The sequence below is a fragment of the Sciurus vulgaris genome, assembly GCF_902686455.1.
Source record: "Sciurus vulgaris genome assembly, chromosome: 4".
Lineage (NCBI taxonomy): Eukaryota > Metazoa > Chordata > Mammalia > Rodentia > Sciuridae > Sciurus > Sciurus vulgaris.
In genome coordinates, this window is record NC_136464.1 from 32,821,098 (window position 1) to 32,845,252 (window position 24,155).

The window sequence follows — 24,155 nt, forward strand, 5'->3', positions numbered from 1 at the left end:
AGCGATATGGAGTACAAGTTTGCTTTTAACTTTAAAAAAGGTAATAGCATAGACTTTTAGTTACTATAATCACTAGTATTATATATACTAGTTAAAAGAACAACTATCCATACTAACCAAATTACTATGCAGATGGAAGAAGAGCAAGAAGACATACATCAGCTTTACAATCTCATTAAAAACATGGATTCATGTCAAAAAGCCAAAAAGCAAGATAAAAACATTATTAGGACAGAAGTCCAGTCTATCAACCTCCTGAAAGACTTCAGTGGTTCCTACATCATATTTTAAATTTACTGAATAAAATCAACATGAACTAAGATGTTCCCTTACTTTTTTTTATTTTTATAGACTGCATTTTGATTCATTGTACACAAATGGGGTACAACTTTTCATTTCTATGGTTATACACAATGTAGATTCACGCCATTCATGTAATCATACATATACACAGGGTAATACTGTCTGTTTCATTTTACTCTCTTTCCATCCCCCACCCCTCCCACCCCATTTTCCTCTAAACCATCCAAAGTTCCTTCATTCTTCTCTTCCCCCCATCACCCCCATCTCATATACATTTTTATCCACTTATCAGAGAAAACATTCAGCCTTTGGTTTTTTGGCTTGGCCTATTTCACTTAGCATGATGTTTTCCAACTTCATCTATTTACCAGCAAATGCCATAATTTTATTCTTCTTTATGGCTGAATAATATTCCATTGTGTATATATACCACAGTTTCTTTATCCATTCGTCAATTGAAGGGCATCTATGTTGGTTCCACAATCTAGATATTGTGAATTGAGCCGCTATGAACATTGATGTGGCTCCATCATTGTAGTATGCTGATTTTAAGTCCTTTGGCTATAAACCAAGGAGTGGGATAGCTGAGTCAAATGATGGGTCCATTCCAAGCTTTCTGAGGAATCTCCATACTGCTTTCCAGAGTGGTTGTACCAATTTGCAACTCTACCAGCAATGTATGAGTGTACCTTTTTCCCCACATCCAGAATTGGTTCTTTGAAAAAGTAAACAAAATAGACAAATCCTTAGCCACACCAACAAATAGAAGGAGAGAGAAAACTCAAATTACTAAAATTTGTGATGAAAAAGGAAATATTATGACAGACACCACTGAAATACATAACATGATGAAAAGCTACTTTGAAAATCTGTATTCCAACAAAATAGAAAATACCCAAGACATTGACAAATTTCTAGAGACATATGCTCCTCCCAAACTGAACCAGGAGGACATACACAATTTAAACAGATCAATATCAAGCAATGAAATAGAAGAAGCCATCAAAATCCTACCAACCAAGAAAAGCCCAGGACCAGATCGATTCTCAGCCGAGTTCTTCAAGACCTTCAAAGGCGAACTCATTCCAATACTTCTCAAAGTATTCCAGGAAATAGAAAAGGAGGGTACCCTACCAATCTCATTCTATGAAGCTAATATCACCCTCATACCCAAACCAGACAAAGACACACCAAGGAAAGAAAATTTTAGACCAATATCCTTGGTGAATATAGATGCAAAGATCCTTAACAAAATATTGGCAAACCGTATCCAAAAACATATTAAGAAGACAGTGCACCACAATCAAGTGGGGTTCATCCTGGGAATGCAAGATTGATTCAACATCTGTAAATCATAAATGTAATCCTTCATGTCAATAGACTTAAGGATAAGAATCATATGGTTATTTCAATTGATGCAGAAAAAGCATTTGACAAAATACAACACCCCTTCATGCTGAAAACACTAGAAAAATAGGGATAGTAGGAACATACCTGAACATTGTAAAGGCTATTTATGCTAAGCCCATGGCCAACATCATTCTTTTTTTTTTTTTTATTGTAAACAAATGGGATACATGTTGTATCTGATTGTACATGGAGTAACAGCATACCATTTGCATAATCATACATTTACATAGAGTAATGATGTTTGATTCATTCCATTATTTTTTTCCTTCCCCCCACCCCTCCCACCCCTCTTTTCCCTCTATACAGTCTCTCTTTCCTCCATTCTTGCCCCCTCCCACCCCCATTAAGTGTCATCATCCGATTATCAGTGAGATCATTCACCTTTTGGATTTTTGAGATTGGCTTATCTCACTTAGCATGATATTCTCCAATTTCTTCCATTTGCTTGCAAATGCCATAATTTTATTATTCTTTATAGCTGAGTAATATTCCATTGTATATATATACCACAGTTTCTTTATCCATTCATCAATTGAAGGACATCTAGGTTAGTTCCACAGTCTGGCTATTGTGGATTGAGCAGCTATGAACATTGATGTGGTTGTATCTCTGTAGTATGCTGATTTTAAGTCCTTTGGGTATAGGCCGAGGAGTGGGATAGCTGGGTCAAATGGTGGGTCCATTCCAAGTGTTCTAAGGAATCTCCACACTGCTTTCCAGAGTGGCTGCACTAATTTGCAGCCCCATCAGCAATGTATGAGTGTACCTTTTCCCCCGCATCCTCTCCAACACCTATTGTTGCTTGTGTTCTTGATAATCACCATTCTAATTGGGGTGAGATGGAATCTTAGGGTAGTTTTGATGTGCATTTCTCTTATTACTGAAGATGGTGAACATTTTTTCATGTATCTGTTGATTGCTTGTAGATCTTCTTCTGTGAAGTGTCTGTTCATTTCCTTAGCACATTTGTTGATTGGGTTATTTGTATTCTTGGTGTAGAGTTTTTTGAGTTCTTTATATATTCTGGAGATTAGTGCTCTATCTGAAGCACGAGTGGCAAAGATATTCTCCCACTCTGTAGGCTCTTTCTTCACATTGCTGATAGTTTCCTTTGCTGAGAGAAAGCTTTTTAGTTTGAATCTATCCCAGTTATTGATTCTTGCTTTTATTTCTTGTGCTATGGGAGTCCTGTTAAGGAAGTCTGATCCTAAGCCAAAGAGGTGAAGATTTGGACCTACTTTTTCTTCTATAAGATGCAAGGTCTCTGGTCTGATTTCAAGGTCCTTGATCCATTGTAAGTTGATTTTTGTGCAGGGTGAGAGATAGGGGTTTAATTTCATTCTGTTACATATGGATTTCCAGTTTTCCCAGCACCATTTGTTGAAGAGGCTATCTTTTCTCCATTGCATATTTTTGGCACCTTTGTCTAGTATTAGAAAATTGTATTTATTTGGGTTTGTGTCTGTGCCCTCTATTCTGTACCATTGATCTACCTATCTATTTTGGTGCCAATACCATGCTGTTTTTGTTACTATTGTTTTGTAGTATAGTTGAAGTTCTGGTATCATGATACCCCCTGCTTCATTCTTCCTGCTAAGGATTGTTTTAGCTATTCTGGGTTTCTTATTCTTCCAGATGAATTTCATGATTGCTTGCTCTATTTCTGTAAGGTACGTCATTGGGATTTTAATTGGAATTGCATTGAATCTGTATAGCACTTTTGGTAGTATGGCCATTTTGACAATATTAATTCTGCCTATCCAAGAACATGGGAGATCTTTCCATCTTCTAAGGTCTTCCTCAATTTCTTTCTTCAATGTTTTGTAGTTTTCATTGTAGAGATCTTTTACCTATTTGGTTAGATTGATGGCAAGTATTTTATTTTATTTTTTTGAGGCTATTGCAAATGGAGTTGTTTTCCTCATTTCCCTTTCAGCTGTTTCATCGCTTGCGTATAAAAATGCTTTAGATTTATGCGTATTGATTTTATAGTCTGCTATTTTGCTGAATTCATTGATGAGGTCTAGAAGTTTTCTGGAGGAGGTTTTTGGATCCTCTAAATATAGAATCATGTCATCAGCAAATAGTGACAGCTTAAGTTCCTCTTTTCCTATTTGTATCCCTTTAATTTCTTTAGTCTGCCTAATTGCTCTGGCTAGAGTTTCGAGGACAATGTTGAATAGAAGTGGTGAAAGAGGACATCCCTGTCTTGTTCCCATTTTTAAAGGGAATGGTTTCAGTTTTTCTCCATTAAGAATGATATTGGCCATGGGCTGAGCATAAATAGACTTTTCAATGTTCAGGTATGTTCCTACTATCCCTATTTTTTCTAGTGTTTTCAGCATGAAGGGGTGTTGTATATTGTCAAATGCTTTTTCTGCATCAATTGAAATAACCATATGATTCTTATCCTTAAGTCTATTGACATGATGGATTATGTTTATTGATTTATGGATGTTAAACCATCCTTGCATTCCAGGGATGAATCCCACTTGATCGTGGTGCACGATTTTCTTAATATGCTTTTGGATACGGTTTCCCAATATTTTGTTAAGGATCTTTGCATTTATATTCATGAAGGATATTGGTCCAAAATTTTCTTTCCTTGATGTGTCTTTTCCTGGTTTGGGTATGAGGGTGATATTAGCTTCATAGAATGAGTTTGATAGGGTACCCTCTTTTCTATTTCCTGGAATACTTTGAGAAGTATTGGAATGAGATCTTCTTTGAAGGTCTTATAGAACTCAGCTGAGAATCCATCTGGTCCTGGGCTCTTTTTGGATGGTAGATTTTTAATGGCTTCTTCTATTTCATTGCTTGATATTGATCTGTTTAAATTGTGTATGTCCTCCTGGTTCAGTTTGGGAGGAGCATATGTCTCTAGAAATTTGTCAATGTCTTGGGTATTTTCTATTTTGTTGGAATACAGATTTTCAAAGTAGCTTCTCATTATGTTCTGTATCTCAGTGGTGTCTGTTGTGATAATTCCTATTTCATCACGAATTTTAGTAACTTGAGTTTTCTCTCTCCTTCTCTTTGTTAGTGTGGCTATTTTGTTTACTTTCTCAAAGAACCAACTTTTAGTTTTGTCAATTTTTTGAACTGTTTCTTTTGTTTCAATTTCATTGATTTCAGCTCTGATTTTAATTATTTCCTGTCTTCTACTACTTTTGCTGTTATTCTGTTCTTCTTTTTCTAGGGCTTTGAGCTGTAATGTTAGGTCATTTAGTTGTTGACTTTTCATTCTTTTCTGGAATGCGCTCCATGCAATGAATTTTCCTCTTAGTACCGCTTTCATAGTGTCCCAGAGATTTTGATATGTTGTATCGTCATTCTCATTGACTTCTAAGAATTTTTTAATCTCCTCCCTGATGTTTTCTGTTATCCATGTTTCATTCAATAGCATATTATTTAGTCTCCAGGTGTTGGAGTAATTTCTGTTTTTCATTTTGTCATTGATTTCTACTCTCAGTCCATTATGATCTGATACAACACAAGGCAGTATCTCTATTTTTTTGCATTTCCTAAGGGCTGTTTTGTGGCATAACATATGGTCTATTTTCGAGAAGGTTCCATGTGCTGCTGAGAAGAAAGTGAATCTGCTCCTTGATGGATGGAATATTGTATATATGTCTATTAAGTCTAGGTTATTGATTGCGTTACTGAGTTCTATGATTTCTTTGTTCGGTTTTTGTTTGGAAGATCTATCTAGTGGTGACAGCAGTGTGTTAAAGTCACCCAGAATTATTGTGTTGTGGTCTATGTGATTCCTGAAATTCAGAAGGATTTGTTTGATGTACAGGGATGCACCGTTGTTTGGGGCATAAATATTTACTATTGTTATGTCTTCCTGATTTATGGTTCCCTTAAGCAGTATGAAATGTCCTTCTTTATCCCTTCTGATTAACTTTGGCTTGAAGTCCACTTTATCTGATATAAGGATGGAAACCCCCGCTTTTTTACTGGGCCCATGCGCGTGGTAGGTTTTTCCCCATCCTTTCACCGTTAGTCTGTGGATGTCTTTTTCTATGAGATGAGTCTCTTGCAGGCAGCATATTGTTGGGTCTTTCTTTTTAATCCATTCTTCCAGTCTATTTCTTTTGATTGATGAGTTTAGGCCATTAATGTTCAGGGTTATTATTGAGATATGATTCATATTCCCAGTCATTTGGCTTATTGGTTTTTAAGTTGGCTTGGTTTCTTCTTTGAGTGGTTTTTCTCTAAGGTAGTTCCTCCCTTTGCTGACCTACATTGTTGTTTTTCATTTCCTCCTCATGGAATATTTTGTTGAGAACATTCTGTAGTGCAGGCTTTCTATTTGTAAATTCTTTTAACTTTTGTTTATCATGGAAGGATTTTATTTCATCTTGAAATCTGAAGATTAGTTTTGCTGGGTATAGGATTCTTGGTTGACAACCATGTTCTTTCAGAGCTTGAAATATGTTGTTCCAGTCCCTTCTAGCTTTTAGAGTCTGGGTTGAGAAGTCAGCTGCTATCCGTATTGGTCTCCCCCTATATATAATCTGATGCTTTTCTCTCGCGGCCTTCAAAATCCTATCTTTATTTTGAATGTTAGGCATTTTCATTATAATGTGCCTTGGTGTGGACCTGTTGTGATTTTGTGCATTTTGTGTTCTGTAAGCCTCTTGTATTTGATTTTCCATTTCATTCTTCAGGCTTGGAAAATTTTCTGATATTATTTCATTGAATAGGTTGTTCATTCCTTTGGTTTGTATCTCTGTGCCTTCCTCAATCCCAATAATTCTTAAATTTGGTCTTTTCATGATGTCCCATAGTTCTTGGAGATTCTGTTCATGATTTCTTACCATCTTCTCTGTTTGGGCGACTTTATTTTCAAGATTAAATATTTTGTCTTCATTGTCTGAGGTTCTGTCTTCCAAGTGGTCTAGTCTTTTGGTGATGCTTTCCATTGAGTTTTTTTATTTCATTTATTGTTTCCTTCATTTCAGGGATTTCCATTTTTTTTTTTTTTTTTTTTTTTTGAGAATCTCTATCTCTGTTGAAATGATCTTTTGCTTCCTGCAGGTGCTCTTTCAGCTTATTGATATTATCATTCATTGCCTGCATTTGCTCTCTTATCTCATCCTTTGCTTTGCAAATCATCTTAATCATGTGTAATCTGAAGTCCTTTTCTGACATTTCTTCTAACATACTGTCATTGGATTCTATTAATAAAGAATCTAAATTTGTTTGGATCATTTTCTTCCCTTGTTTTTTCATGTTGTTCATGTATCTTCCCCTCTAGCAGTGTAGATCTGGGGTATTGCAGATTTCCCCCTATAGGCTTATAGTGGCCCTATAGGTTTCCAAAACCCTTTCTTTAAGGGAAGATCAATATTAGCAGTGCCCAATTCACACACTATGCAATATTACACCAAATAGCCCCTATGAGGACAATAACAAAATTGTCATAATAAAAAAAATGAGTTAAAATATTATCTTCAATAAAACAAACAGATTTGCAATAAGGATCTGAAGTTTCTAGTGGAGGACAAAGTAGATGCAGAGGGATATAGAGTGTGGCTATTAATGGGATAAGAAAAGTTTATATAGAAGTTCTAGATAATAGAGAGTGTGAGAGTGCAATCAAAAGAAATGGGATGTTAGCATGCAAAAAAGGGAGATAGAGACTGTGAGGGAACAGGTAAACAAAAGGAAAAGAGAGCAAGAAAAGTAAAGCCATAAAAACTTAAATTTTTCTATAAGGAGAAAAAAGAAAATCTACAGTATATCAGTCATATAGTAATGAAACCTCCCAGTGTTCAGTAGCCTGATGCATGGGAGGTACCTGAGAATGAGCTCAAGTCTCCAGCAGGCGTCTCAGGATGGGATTTGCCCCACCTAAAGATCGGAGCTACAGCTTCCAGGATTATCCAAGATGGCCACTCTGCTTCGCAATGTGTTGGCAAATGGGGAGCAGCAGCTCAGTGTGTGGACGTGGTCAGCTGGAGGTCCTGGAGGCGGGATGGGGTTGGTCAGGCAGGGGTCCTGGAGGTCCGGTGTGTTTGGTGTGGTTGTGGGATCCTGGAGGCCGGGTGCAATCAGTCGGTCTGGGATCCTGGTGATAGGGCACAGTCAGTTGGTCTGGGGGTCCTGGCAGCAGGGAGCAGTCAGTTGATGTGAGGGCCCCAGAGGCAGGGAGTGATCGGTCGGGCTGAGGGATCTTAGAGGCGGGGCTCAGTCAGTCTGGCCAGGGGTCCTATGGGGCCTGGCTGTTGTCTCAAAATGGCGGCAGCCACGTGTAATCAAACCTGCAGGTACTGTGACAGAGAACTTCCAGGCAACAGCAGGCATCTGGTGCTCCACTGGCGGTTGGCGATCAGTTTGCTGACTGTTGTCGGATGATCGGGAGGTGAACCTCGTGCGTTGGGTGATGGATAGGTGTAAGGCAGGCGATGGACTGGGGAGAGGCAGGCAAATGGCGGATGATAGACGCCTGACAGTGAGCAATCTGCACTCAAAAAAGGCGCCTATATGCTGGCAGACTGCAGGTGATCACAGCAGACAAATGGGGTAAACAGCAGGGGACTGATAAGCAGCAAAAACTGCCTCACCAAGAAACAGAAATCCTCTGCTTGAAACCCGAGTTATGGAGCGACAAGGAACGCAGCCTCCCTCTAGTCCGCCATCTTGGATCCCCCCCCCCAACATTCTTAATGGAGAAAAACTGAAAGCCTTCCCTATAAAAACTGGAACAAGACAGGGATGTCTTCTTTCACCACTTCTATTTAACATGGTCCTTGAAATACTACCCAGAGCAATTAGACAGACTAAAGAAATTAAAGGGATACGAATAGGAAAAGAGGAATTCAAGCTGTCACTATTTACTGATGACATGATTCTCTATTTAGAGGATCCAGAAAACTTCTAGACCTCATAAATAAATTCAGCAAAATAGCAAAATATAAAATTAACACACATAAATCTAAAGCATTTTTATACATAAGTGATGAAACATCTGAAAGGGAAATGAGGAAAACAACTCCATTTGCAATAGCCTCAAAAAAAAAAAAAACTTGGGACTCAATCTAAACAAAGAGGTGAAAGACCTCTACAATGAAAACTACGCAACATTGAAGAAAGAAATTGAAGAAGACCTTAGAAGATGGAAAAACCTCCCATGTTCTTGGATAGGCAGAATTAATATTATCAAAATGGCCACATTTCCCTTACTTCTTATTCAACCTTTAATGTCTTCTCAAGACAATTAAAAATACCTAATTCTACTCTTGACCAAGAGATAGCAACTCTTGAAGGTATCATGAAATATCAATGCTGAAAAATGACTGATAGAGGTCTGTCTTTAAGTCTCAATATTTTTGCCCACCAACCCTAAGATTATGAATACCTATTAGTAATTACCCATCTCCATTTTGATAGCAGAGACAAAATATGAATCTTAACTGAAGTTATTCTATAAGACAGGTAAATATTTGTACCTATGTGTTCCAATAACTGACTAGACAAAAAAAAAATTGTTTTGGTACTGGGAATTGAACCAAGGGATGCTCTACCACTGAGTGAAATCCCAAGCCCTTTTTATTTTTTAATTTGAGACAGGATCTCACTGAGTTGCTAAGGCTGGCCTCAAACTTGTGCTTCTGCTGCCTCAGCCTTCCAGCTTGCTGGAAATAGAAGTGTGTGCCCAGCCAAAAAAATGTTTTGAGTAAAGCAGGCAATAAGTTGCTGGCTGGATGAGAGAACACATGAATAAATGGATATCGAAGTAGGAGAATAATTAAATATATAAGTAAATCATCTATAATGCTTCCTGTTACTTACAGACTGAAGAAGAGTATAATTCATACCTATTAACATGAATTATATGATTTGTATATAAAACTAAACATATCACATTTATCAGGATTATTCTACAATAAAGCTATTTAGTAAAATCAAAATCCTTATAAACTACTTTCTAAACCCATAAAATCTGTATGGAATTACAAAAGACCCAGAATGCAAAAGCAAACTTAAGCAAAATGAACAAAAGTGGAGTCATCACACTGATTTCAGAATATACTCTACAGAGCTCTAGTAATCAAAGTGGCATATGGTGTCATAAAAACTAACACATCAACCAATGGAACAGAACAGACAGCTCAGAAATAAATCCACATATCCACAATTCATTGATTTTTGACAAGTGTACCACACACAATGGATATAGGACAATCTCTTCAATAAATAGTGCTGAAACAACTGGATACCCGAACACAGGAGAAAAAAATCAGCTCTTTATTATCATGCCATATAAAAATTCAACTCAACATGGATTAAAAGTTTAAATATAAGACCCAGACATGTGAAACTACTAGAAGAAAGCATAAAACAAAAGCGCTGTGCACTGGCATGGGCAAGGATTTTTAAGATATGATCCCAAAAACACATGCAACAAAAGCAAAAATTGACAAATGGGATTAAATCAAGTGAAAAAGCTTCTGCACAACAAAGGTAACAAACAACAGAGTAAAGAGACAACCTGTAGAATGGGAGAAAATGTTTGCAAATTGCGTGCCATATAAGGCGTTAAAAATTTTAAATAGATAAGGAACTTGACAGGCTTGATAATAATAAAACCTGAATTTTACAAATGAACAAAGGATATGAACAGACAATTCTCAAAACAGAAATGACCAGGTATATGAAAAAATGCTCAATATCACTAATCATCAGACAAATGCAAATCAAAACCACAATGACTACCATTTCAGCCCAGTTAGAATGGCTAGTACCAAAAAAGATGAAAGGTTACAAGTGCTGAGTAACACTCACACACGGTTGGTGGGAATGATAATTAGTACAGCCATTATGGAAAAGATCATGAAGATTCCTCAAAAGAATTAAAAAAAAAAACTACCACGGGATCCAGCAATCCCACAGGGTGTGTGTGTGCGTGTTTATACACAAAGCAGAGATAACTGCACCCCCATGTTCTCTGCAGCATCATCAACAATATCCAAGATGTGAAATCAGTTTCCATCAATAGATGAATGAATAAAGAAAATGTGGTACAGCAATACTACTGCCCCCCCCTCCCCCCCAGCTGGGGATTGAACCCAGGGCCTGGTGCTTGGGAGGCAAGCACTCTACCAACTGAGCTATATCCCCAGCCCCTACTGTTTTAAAAAGAAGAAAATTCTGACATTTGTGACAACCTGGATACAACTTGAGGACATTATGTAAAATAAGCCAGTCACAAAAAGACAAACACTGTATTATCTCACTCATATGTGGAATCTGAAAAAGTTGAGCTCATGGTGATGGGGATAAGGGCTGGTCCGGTAGGGTGGTGGGACAGGTTCAGAAGATGATGGCCAAAGACAGGAGGAACAAGCACAAGAGATCTGTTGTATAACATGGTGACTAGAGTTAATAACAATGTATTCTATTCTTGAAAATTGCCAAGAGATTTTAAATGTTCTCACCACAAAAAAAGACAAGTACATACTAATTAGCTCAACTTAGCCATTCCACAATGTACACAAATTATAAAACATGTTGTATATAATAAACATATAAAATCTGTCAAATAATTAAATAAATGTTTAAAAATTTAAGAAAAGAACAAAAGGAAACCTTAGTTTGATTGGTTTAATAAAAGTCTTGAATACAAACACACGGGTTTATTACAGTGCAATGAATTGTTTATTTTTTCCTTAGGGTTTGAAAAAATGAAAAACAAGAGGAAGCATTTCAGTTCCACTGTTTGTGTTTGGAAAACAATCATCTGAAAGACAGTGTTGCTGGATAATTAAAATTAGTTACCAAAGGAGATTGTGAAGTCCATGCCCTTTAGTGGATGAAATTATAAAATGAATTCTTATTTGGCTGGAAGAAAGCAGGGAATGCTTTTAATGATCTCTGTAAAGCTAATTCTATCCAATACTATTATGTCCACATGGTATACTGGCTATTCAAGAATCAGAAAGTTTGGTAGAAAATATGAAAGCAATTGAATACAAATGTAAACTGTCTTCAGGAAAACATACCTCTTGATAAAATGCTGTAAGGCACTCACACTAAAAATCTTTATAAACTCCATTAATACTTTACCCTTTTTTTAATATCAGCTCTTCTCTTTGAGATCTTTTTCATGATGTTTCATTTCCACTTTCTAAATAAATGAGAAATATTCTTAAGAATGATATCATGATGCTAAAAGAAGACTCTTATGATATTTAAGATATACATATGGTATTTACATTTTCTAATTTAATAGAAACAAAGAAATATCCCCTTTAGTTTTTTATATTTAGTATTTTTTCACCTTTAGTGTCTAAAGCAATTCTGGTCAATATAACAAGACACACAAAAGAAGTAAGAGAACTATTAGAAATGGAAGACAAAATTGCCATCATTTGTAGATGACAAGTTTTTATACATGAAAATGCAAGAGAATGATCATAAAAGTTTAGACATAATAAGAGAGAAAGTTGTTAAGAGGAACAATATATGTAGACATCAATATCTTCCCTATATGCTAATATGATAGGAAAAGATCACTTTTACAACATAGATTTAAAAACATTTCAAAATACCTAAGAATTACTTCAGTTAAAATACATGGGGATTTCCTTCTCCACAAAACTGTTGAACTTCACAGTGGGAGAAAAAACACAATTTGATTAAATGTAGAGATGTTACACAGGGGCATGAAGATTAACTAAGAAGCCATTTTAATCATACTAATGTGAAGTACTAGAGATCTGAATTTTAAAATGGATATGAAAATGGAGAATGGTAATGGATATTAATGAGATACTCAGGTGAGACGTAAAAACACTGAAGCAAGCCGGGTGCAGTGGTGCATGCCTATAATCCCAGTGGTTTAGAAGGCTGAGGCAGGAGGATCACAAGTTCAAAGCCAGCCTCAGCAATGGCCAGTGTTTTAGTCAGTTTTTTTTTTTTTTTTACTGCTGTGGCTAAATGACCCAACCAGGACAACTGTAGAGGTGGAAAAGTTTATTTAGGGATCACAGTTTCAGAGGTCTTAGTCCATTGAAGGCAGGCTCCATTTCATGGGGATCAAGGTGAGGCTGAACATTATGGTGGAAGAGTGTGGCAGAGGACAGCAGCTTACAGGAGATTAGGAAGCAGAGAGAAACTCTACTCAGGAGATACAATATATACCCAAAGCCACGACCAATTCCAACCTCCTTCAGCCACACCCTACCACGTCAGTTACCACTAGCTTAGTCCCTATCAGGGGATTAATTCAATGATTGTGTTAAGACTCTTACAACCCAATCATTTCTCCTCTGAACCTTCTTGCATTTTCTCACATGTGAGTTTTTGGGGGACATCTAATATCCAAACCATAACGGCGAGGCACTAAGGAATTCAGTGAGAAACTGTCTCTAAATATAATACAAAACAGGGCTTGGAATGTGGCTCAGTGGTTGCGTTCCCCTGAGTTCTGTCCCTGGTACCCCCAAACAAACAAACAAGCCAAAAAAAACAAAAAACAAAAAACAACTGAAGCATTTGGAACACAATAGAATCAAGCCTAAGTTTGTTGTTGTTGTTTAATGGTTAAAAAAAAAAAAAAAGACCCTTAAGAGACTGATGTGTGTGTGTGTTGACAATGGAGATCAAACCAAGGGCCTCATGCATTCCATGCCAGTGCTCTTACCAGTCTTTTAAAATTTTTTCCATCTTTTAAATTTTTTTTTTTTTTAATTTTAAGATAGGATCTTACTTAGTTGCTCGGACTGCCCTTCAACTTGTGATCTTCCTGTCTTAGCCTCCTGAATAACAGTTACATGCATGCAACTGGAATGGGATAGCATGAAAACTGAGTTTTGAATTTACCTTTCCATTCTTCAAGAACCCCTGTAATGGTTGGGGCTGCAGTTGTGGCTCAGTGGTCGAGCGCTTGCCTAGCATGTGTGAGGCACTGGGTTTCATCCTCAGCACCACATACAAATAAATAAAATACAGGTATTGTGTCCATCTACAACTAAAAAAAAAATTTAAAAAAGAATTTCTAAAATGAACTTCAGATAAATACCTGGCTTTTTGATGTTTATATTTGTAATTTTTTTCTTCTAAACTAGAGGAAAATATTATCAGTAGTATGTTTTAAAGATAGTAAAAGTATAATAATTTATCAAAATATCAAATAAAGTGTTATTGTAGAAGAAAATATCCTAATTTTTTTATCCTAACTTGCTCATTTATTATTCCACATAAAAGATAATTATACACAAATATTGGATAAAATTACAGTATAGATGAAAAATGCATTTGCTCTATTGAAATATCCCTTTTACAACAATTCAACATTCTGTGTTAGAAAACTGACTCCAAAAGTTAAACCCAATATTCTCTATGAGGATATTGCTAATTTGCAATTCCTGCAGTTAAAACTCTTTCAAAAGAGTAAAGAAATTGAAGATTAACTACTTTGGGGTCATATGGCATATAAGTCCATAGCCAAAGCATGAGAATTTAAGTGAGAAGTTCATTTAGCTTTTTCAGATCCACAGCCAATGAAAGGCAATTTTACTTGTAGAAATATTAGCTTCTTACTTGGCAATGAGAAAACTTTGGGTTCTGCTAGTTACAGAAGTAGTATATATCATGATGATTCCTGAAATGAAACTTCCCAACGTCTATTTTGTGTTTTTTACAAATTTAACATCCAAATGGGAATGTATCACATGGACTTTTGCAAAGCTTTAAAAAAGCTGCACAGGAGAACTGTTCCTAGATAGGAGTGGCATAGGAAAACATGGCCCCCAAAAGTTCAACTTGTAATTTTGGAAGCGTCTATCTAGTAATGATAACTCCTTGGAAATTAGATATGATTGAACAGAAAAAGTTTTACAAACAACAGGGATGTTAGCACAACAAATTTTACTGCTGGTTTTTACTTTATGTTTGAAATTAATATAATTAAGTCAAAGATGAAACCAAAAACATGACTTTCCTATAACTGTGAAGATTAACATCCCACACTCTTACACAGTCTTTGGGATGGAAGCCAACTTCTGTAATTTTAGGACAAAACTGTATGTATAAAGCTGCTCCCCTGCCCATCAGGTATAGCCATTTTGCCCGCCTCCCAACCACTTGTCAATCTGTGAACATAATATTGGTTCATCAGTCAGCTTGCAAGTATCCTTCTCTGATATTGGTCCCCTGTTAGCCCGGCGGAATTCAACTGTTTTACTGTAGCTTTCCTGCCATCTTTTACTGTAGCTTTCCATCCATTCTTCTGTCTGTCCTACTCACTTTTCTCTATCCTCTTGGCTCTCCACTCTCTCTAGCGCGTGCCCTTTCTTTTCCTTTCTATTTTTCCTCTCATTTTCTCTCTTACCCTGCAGGGAGACACTCTGTTCACTTAATAAATCCCCTTATGTTTTCCCATGTCCGGCATGGTTTCGTGGGATTTCCTTACATCTGGTGCCATGACTTGGGATGGGTCCTTCCGCTGTCGCGAGTGGAACACCATCTGACGCCCCAGTGCCCCCGGACACAGCTCCACCTTCCATTCTGCCCGGTCGCTCTGCTCTGCATTTATCATCAGACTTCAGGTTGGTGAGTAGGCCGGTTCCCCTAGGCCGATTTATAGTTAGGCAGGCCCCTATAGTCGGTCTTATCTGCCGGGTGGATTCCTGATTTTAAGGTGGAGATCTCTCTCAGGGTTGAGGCTCATCTTGTACTCGCAGTCGCACTCGAAAACCCTGATATCAGGTCCTCAACTCTTCTCAGCTTTTGCCTAGCTCACATGGATATTTGTGTGACGACACCATCTATGTGCCGCCATCTCGTCTCCAGTCCACTACTCTGTGGCCTTGGGACGCTGGGGCACAGACTTGGCTGTATCAGTCCCCACCATGGAATCTGGGTCCTCCAATCTGGCAGATTCCACCCTGGGAACCCTTCGCCCGACCCCGGTACTTAAAGCCATCAAAATCCGTTTGTGTAATGGCACACAGCTTCCGTGAGCGAGTGGGCAGATGGAAGGGGATTCCTTATCTTCAAGTCTCTTCTTTCTTGCTTCTTGGCTCTTCCTGCAGGCTCAAGCGCCTCCATCTTCCCCTGCTTCCCCATGTAATATAAGCAGCCCCATTCGCCAAGTAGTGGGAGATAATTGTTCAACAATTTTCTGCGTCCAAACCTAAATTAATTACTAACCAGTAAAAGAGTTAAAAGGACCTAATCATCAAGTTTCTGCTAGAACATTTTAACCCCTTTCAGATTCAGATCTCAGTCAAGGCTTACATTGAAATGTAAATGGAGGAAGGCAGTGGGAGACCAGTCTCAAACCCAAGGGAAAAAAAAGTGTCCATTTTAAATTTCTCCTGGGCTACAACTCAGAATACTTTTCTTCCTTTCACCTTTTCTTTCCTTCTCATTTTCTCATACTTTAATTAATAACCATTATCGTTTTTCTTCTAGGACTTTTGTTTTTCTTAAATGCTATATTTTTGAGCTCACAATTTTGATCCTACATACCTAGGTTAATGATTTTTGATCAGTTCTTTTTATCCAACTCTAGAGTTAGTTTTGAACATCTGTTACATTGCAATGGAGATAAATATTACAAGGCCTTTGCTTTTGTGTTAAATATAAGCACGCATAAAATTAAAATTTTAAAAATGGATCCAAATATTTTTAATTCATGTGATTTAAAGAGGTTCAATTTAAATTGGGTAAACTAATAGAAGTAAAATGTCCTTAAAATTAACTCACAAGTCTCTAAGTGGTCAAATTAATAAAATGTTGATGTTTATAAAATGTCTAACATCAATTTTTCTAGGACTTTTCTTCAACAGGAAAGAGACGGCAAATACTGTTGGTACACTTGTCTGATATCTTGGTTTTTCTACAATAAGATGAGTGAATTAAAGTCAACATGTATGGGATTACTCAGATGTGTTTGTTAGAGACATCTAATTAATTTACAAAGTTATTCCATGAAGTAACATACTTAAAAACATTATTCTTTATATATTAAATGTGTTCATATTTTCCAGGTATACAAGCCTTTAAAGCAGAAAATTTATCAAGCTGCTATTCTCCAAATTAAACTTGTCTGTAATGGTAAACTTATCATTTAATGTTCAATTATAGGACCTTTCATCAATAGGGTATATGTAAAATGACATTTAAGAAAGAGTGTAATGCGCAGTAGCAAAAATGGACAACAGTGACTGAAATTGGGGTCTCTGATGACCTCATGGCTGTGGTACGCCTGGTGCCTGGGAGTGCTCCTACGCAGGAGCACAGGATGCCTAACTGCTGTGGCAGTACATTGATCTCAGGCACACAGCTCTTGGGCAGGAAGGAATTCTTTTGCTAGATAACCAGTGTTTCATCAGCTCCCTTCTCTGGTTCCTCCCACTTACAGTAACTTTGGAACCTAACATTGCACATATATAAAGATTGCTGACATAACTCTTTAGATCCGTGTTTCCATCAGAGAACAGAGCTCCATCTGATCTCAGCTTAATCTTCAAAATCTGTGTTTATAACCCTTTATTTTCTAATACTCCTTTGCCCCTCACTGAAAAGCCCCACGTTACCTGAGATAAGGCTCTGCCTCACAACCCTGCTACACATTACAATGGCTCCAAAGTAAGCCTGACTTTAACTCATTTAAAGTCGTGTTCAAAAGTTTGATGTTTATTGTAAAGATTACTGTGATCTCAAATGGGAACTCAGCCAAAATTCAAGATAGCTATTGCACAAACTGAATGTTTTACTATTGGTGATTCCATTTTGTATTTTCCTTGTAAACTCTAATTGTTGCCTGATCAATATTTTGCAGAAGAATTTCTTTAAGAGCGAACATCATAAATTAACTTGGAATAGTAAGCATCACCTATAGGACAGATAATGTAAACCCCAATTAGATAAAAGAGGGTAAATAACTGTAAAGTTATAGACATTGAAGCTAAAGCCCAGTACTCTTACTTTATGACTGGTGATACTAACTTGCTTGATGGTTAAGATCAAATTTAGAGATTGAGATTAAATACAGAGGTCAAGAAAAGTCCATATTTGGGTCTTGCCCTCAAAGTCAGCCTGAACCCAGGGAACAAGAGGACTTCTCCAAGGAGCTTTGCAACTCTGGGTCACACAACCTCCTGACCAAGGAGATTGATGAGACCACTAGAGGATGAAAAAATCACTCAGTGCACCTGCTGCAGAGGAGGGTCATGGAAAAAGGGAGATATCCCTGGTGCTTTCAAGGAAAGCCACCTCATGGAGGAGACCCTGCCTAACCAATGGCACTGGTGGAGCTAAGAAGCTGCTCTTAAGTTCTCTACAAGTGACCCCTGTGGAAACTCAGCTGACTCTTTAATAGATAGGAACAGGTCACTTTGACCAACTTGATCTTAAATACGTAGCAAAACATTTAAAACCAAAATATAGCCATTCTTGGGCAATTAAAAGAAATAATACTTAAATGTAACTTAAGATGTACACTTGTGTTAGCCCACTAGAATAAAGAATACAAGCTACAAAAGAGAGATTCTTAGGCAAATGTGCCTGATAACTATCAAGAGAAACTGCCAGAGTCAGAAGTTTTTAGTCAGTTTAAGGCCTACAGACACAGATAGGCTTAATCTATGTTTGCTAGTAACAGAAGTATAGAGATCTCTACTAAATGTTGTGTTTACATTCCTGATAACCTAGACAATGTTGAAGTTCCTAAATAAAGGTCTTGTCCTCTCCAGCCTTTGCTAGGCCTTGTTATGCGAACAACTTCTCAGTTCTTCCACCCCCTGGTGAGGAATTATTGACTTCTGTCATCTTTATGATATGCATTGGCATGTCCAGATTCTGCAACATTTATATTGTATCAATCTCATTTCAGTACTCATGTCTTTTTGTTCTTCTCTCATAGAAGCACCCACCCCCAGATGCCTTGACAACCTGCTCTTCCCAACCGGACTTCTACCATGAACCCCTCAATTGACCCGATTTCTAAAAAGGGAACTCCAAACTGCTTGCACGTTGCCCCCTTCCAGCTTGAAGAAGCCAGATCAGTCATCACCCCCTTTCCCTACAGCAGTGAAGCAGTTCCTAGAATTAGAGGGGTAAATGAAGTCAGAATTGGGGACAGGCAGTTAGTGTAGAAATAGGGGATCAGTCAAATCAAGGAAATGAAGTCCATGAAAACCATCTGCCGTTGGAAGTCTGGAAGGAGAATGGACTTTTTACATCTCACCTGCAAAACCAACCCGAGTCACTTAGCCAGGAAGGAGAGAGAAGGCTTCAAAAAGAACTGGAGAGCAAAAGATTTTCTTATAAAAAAAGAAACGGGGGAATGTAATGTATAAAGCTGCTCCCCCGCTCATCAGGTACAGCCATTTTGCCGGCCTCCCAACCACTTGTCAATCTGTGAACATCCTAGCTAGCTACTGGTTCATCAGTCAGCTTGCAAGTATCCTTCTCTGATATTGGTCCCCTGTTAGCCTGGCGGAATTCAACTGTTTTACTGTAGCTTTCCTGCCATCTTTTCCATTCTTCTGTCTGTCCTACTCACTTTTCTCTATCCTCTTGGCTCTCCACTCTCTCTAGCACGTGCCCTTTCTTTTCCTTTCTATTTTCCTCTCTTACCCTGCAGGGAGACACTCTGTTTGCTTAATAAATCCCCTTATGTGATTTCCCGTGTCCGGCGTGGTTTCGTGGGATTTCCTTACAAAAACCCAGTAAAACATCAATGTAATCAGAAAAAAAAAATTCTGAAGATCAGCTTGTCGAGGGTAACGCACCAAAATAAGCAGCAATTGCCTAATTTGAAAGTCTTTCATATTTACAAATTAAAGAGAATATTATATTTAATGAATAGAGATTTGGTAAATGGAGGCCAAAACAACCCTGCCACATCTTTATTTTTCTTTCCATGTTCATTTTTGGCTCCACAAGCACTCCATGCAGCAGAGGATTATTCAACATAAAGGCTACAGATAAAGTCTGTAATTTCCAAGACCCATTTACAGTCCAAGCCACATGGGTTTTAAATCAATTCTGGGAGTACAAGACTATGCAAGATCCTAACTGGATCTTCAGTTGGAACAGAATGCTGATGGACTACCTACCACATGGAAATGTCTTCTAGGACTCAGCAGACTTCTTTTCAGCACAATTTTCAATCATCTTGATTGCTTCTGCCACACACCATTCGCGTTCAGGAGTGCTACCAGAATAAAATTACAGAAAAAAAAATCTAGTGTATAGAATAATCACAAAACACATTTTCTACTACCTACTGTTTCTGTTTAATTTTAAGCTAACCAGAAGTTTCTTTTTCTTTTTTTTCCCTCCCAGCTCTTGTTGGAAAAATCTTTCTAAATCTGCCGGTGTCCTTTCCTTTCATAACATGACTAAATTCAGTCCAAACTTCAATTTTGTCTTTTTCTGGGTTAATTCTTTTTGAATTCTCTTTACCAGTGTAAATCATGCTCTTTCAGACTTCTTATATCTGAATTGGATTACTATGAAAAAATATTAAAATCTCACTCAAAGTTATAAAATTAAGACAATGGATACATTTATAAAATAAGAAATATATTAAACATGGAATCAGCTACACTTTATTGGCATGAAGGTATGGAAAAATAGAGTTTACACAATCAATAATTTGAAGAGAGACCCTACAGATTGAGAGAAAAATCTTTACCACATGCACCTCAGATAAAGCATTAATCTCCAGAATATATATATATAGAACTCAAAAAACTTAACACCAAAACAACAAATAACCCAATCAATAAATGGGCTAAGGAACTGAACAGTTACTTCACAGAAAATATACAATTGATCAACAAATATATGAAAAAATGTTCAACATCTCTAGCAATTAGAGAAATGCAAAATCAAAAGGGGATTGAAGGGGATAGGAGTGAAATGGACATTATTCTCATGTACATGTACGACTGCATAACCAATGTAATCCTACAATATGTACAATCAGAAAAATGAGAAATTATACCCTATTTATGTATGATTTATCAAAATGCATAAGTGCTTTCTACTGTCATGTATATCTAATTTGAACATATACAAATTTAAAAAGTATGAAAAAATAAGGATTAGGCATTTTGAGGGAGCCCATAGCCACATAAATTATATTAGTTTGTCATTTAAAAAAAATAAAGAGTTTAACAAAAATATTCCAAACTTAGTTAAGTGTGATACAGCAATACGTCACAGCATTCTGTGAAAAGAATCATGATTTCAGGAATTTCATTACCTGGCAAGTTGGAAAAGTAACATCTTTTAGTTTAGTGTGAACTTAACTTTCCAAAATGGAAATAGGAAAAGGGGCCTGAAGGAGGATTTTCTGTGAATTCATATATGTCTTTGAAAGGCATCAAATTTAAATTACCCATTGCTCTCAAGACTATGTCCCAAATCATAACCTGTTCCTGTAGTTCCATAACCATTTGGGTTCACCTCCTTTGTGTGGGGACTTTTGATACATACAAATTAAATAAATGGGGAAATAGGTTAGAAAAACCGTGGTGTATTTTGAAAGTTTGTATCTAAAATACACACAATTCTAAATAATCATGCTACTCACAAGTTAATTACAAGATTAAAGTATATTAATTCATAGCGCAACCCCAGCAAGAGGTCCAGAAATTCGATTGGAGGAAGTCTGTGATGCTTTTATTTGAACCTCAAGGGGTATCTCTGTGTCTGCATTTAGTCTTAACTGTAGAGAAAGGCCAGAGGCCCTTTCTTAAAGTGAGGCCACATGGCCTTCAAGCCCACCAATGAGGTCTCCAACATACACCTCCAAATAAGATTCAACTCTACGTTCCCTGCCACCTCCAGCCTTTGCTTTTTGCAACATCTGCTATCCGGGAGCATTCCAGTTTCAAAGCCTGACAAAGTCTACATCTTCCAGAAAGGTGTTTTTCGTTTTGTTTTGTTTTGTTTTGTTTTGTTTTCCGGCTCTGATCCTTGACCTCCAAAGGCACTTGGTTTGCAGGGTTAATTTCTGTTCGCTGCATCCTGCCTTGCAACTTCATCTTTCTGCTTATTCTGAAGTGAGGACGAAGGCTGGGTCAGGACTTGTTTTCATCGCCCCAAATCTAGAAAGGGGTCCAGCAAAGGGTCCCGCAGGCACGCGAACAGGACAACCCGCCTTGATGCCAGTCAAGCGCTGGTCTCCCAGCTCCACAGTGAAGTTTTTCAACCCCACCACTTCCCCAAACGGGAGGGCAGGCCGACGGGACAGGCCCTTGGAGACTACAAGTCCCAGCGTCCCGAGCGGCTCCACGACCTCGGGCCACCCCAAACTTTGCCCGCCTTATGCCACCCCCGCGGTTTTCCCACAGAGCAGGGCTGCAACCCAAGCACGGGAGTGTCTGGCAGGAAAGCGTCCTGGGAGCCTAACGGGCAGCACGACATTCACCTGGAGGGACAGAGCGCTTCTGTAGCGCCTGGGCAGCGAAAACGGAGCTCACGACCCTCCCGGCAGCCGAGAGACCACCAACCGCCCCCAGGCCTCCTCCGCCCGCCCTCTCGCGCCCGCGCCCCGCGACCCAGGAGCACGCGCAGTGCGGGCCTTGACCGGGAGCGCGCCCCCAGCGCCTGCTTTCGGGAATGACGGGTGCCGCATGGGACTGTTCCTCCGCTTTCCTGGGTGGTGCCTAGGATCGAGGCGCGAGTCTGCGGCATCTGTTCGCACGCCTTGCGGAGCCGGCATCTGTTCGCACGCCTTGCGGAGCCGGCACCTGTTCGCACGCCTTGCGGAGCCGTGTACTTTGGTCACCCGAGGCCTGGTGTGGTGTGTCCACCAGGCGCTGGGGTGGCTGTCTTGCCGCGCAGGGTAGACTCTGCCTGTCCCAACGCTGCTTCCAGGTCTTGTCTGTCTTGTGGGCTGAGTGTAGCCTGCAGGAGAGCCCTTCAAGTATGCAAACAGTCCTTGCTACTTTAATGTCTCAGAGCAGGACATCCTCACTCACGTAATATTGCTTACTAAACAAAACAACGTGCATTTCCCCAGTGAAGTGCCCCGAGTGAAAATTACTATTTAAATAAACTTGTGTGGTTTGTGTTAGGGGACGGAGAGATGTGGAATCACCAGGGTGAGAGAATAATTCTATAAAATGGGCCCACTGTGCTGACCCCCACATGCTTTCTTTTCCAAGAAGTAATTTACCTGTACCCTTGTCTGGCCTAAGTGACCAGGACATATCACATTCCTCAGCAAATTACCTGTTAACTGCAGGAGAAATGCAGGCCAAAAATAATGTTGATAAAAGGAACCCAACATTCCTTTTATACCCTGAAGGTGGAGAATTTTGTGACCAGATCCTGAAACTCTGGGAGAGAGGGATAGTTCCTTCTAACCATAAAATCTGTAAGAATGTATGGTTAAGAATCCAGTTATGATACCTCCTGTTACCAGTGATGAACTCTGCTTCTCAAATGTTGAAGTCTGGACATTAGAGAAGCACACTAAGGCAAGCATATAAAGCTGGTTTTATTTATAGGTAGTAACACAAACTTCTCCCTGGGAGGGAGAAGGGGCCAGGGCTGGTAGTCTGGTATCCCAAGAAGGAAGAGCTCCCTGCCCCTTTTATAGACTAAAGTTTCCTTTGTTCTCCTGCTCTCTCCCCCCTTATCTTTTCCATCCCGTGTACCTGATTAGGCCCAGGAGATGCCCATTGGATGGCCAAAAGGTGGGAAGCACCATAGGATCCACCTTGGCCCATAAAGTGGATGGTCCATTCTTCCTGGAAATAGATTTTATTGGAGTGTTTACTGATCCAGCCCACACAGAAGAATTTGCTTATGAAAATTCTCCAGATCTTAACCCAAGACTTTTTAAATAGATAAGAACATGTGTGGTATGGGAGCTGGAGTTGTTGCTTAGTAATAGCACACTTGCCTAGCACGTGTAAGGTACTAGGTTTGATTCTCAGCACTGCATATAAATAAGTAAAAGGTCCATTGACAACTAAAAAAATATTAAAGAAAAAAAAAGAACACGTGGCAGTTTTGTATGACTAAATGTAAGGAGCAAAATTAAATGTGTGAGATTCTGTGTGTTGTGTAACTTGCAAAAAAACAACTTGTTGACTCTGTGCTGTGTAACTTACAAAAAATAACTTGAGTGCTCTGTGCTGTAATGAGGTAATGATGTGGTGTTGCCCCCAAGTTGGAGACACGTACAACTGACCTCGAGTAAGATAACTAACTTCCCTTGGACCAAGACCGGCTGGCAGGGTCTGGTAAAAAGAATTTAAAAGGACTCAGGATGAGCCTAGCTCCAGTCCCCGTTTTATACCCATGACACCAGTGTTGTGCCAAGCCTGAAGGGGACTCACTTACTTGCTCGTTGCTTGCTGGAACATCCATCATTCTGACCGTGACCGAGACGTTCCTGTGGAAGTGACAGTGGAGCTGCCCAGGTGCATCCTGCCTGAGACGTCTCTGCCCAG

The 24,155-nt window shown here is 38.6% G+C and overlaps 1 long non-coding RNA gene across 2 annotated transcripts; it reads right to left on the minus strand.

The window, feature by feature from the left end:
• Nucleotides 1–425: 425 nt before the first annotated feature.
• On the minus strand, nt 426–24,155 carry LOC306658775. 2 transcript variants are annotated; one of them, XR_013763144.1, is made up of 6 exons: nt 23,824–24,155; nt 22,443–23,785; nt 22,121–22,386; nt 19,797–19,894; nt 11,791–11,851; nt 426–1,018 (listed from the first exon to the last, which is right to left on the minus strand). It is a non-coding gene; the product is annotated as an uncharacterized lncRNA (long non-coding RNA). The 2 variants fall into 2 exon arrangements; XR_013763145.1 differs by having other exon boundaries at nt 22,443–24,155.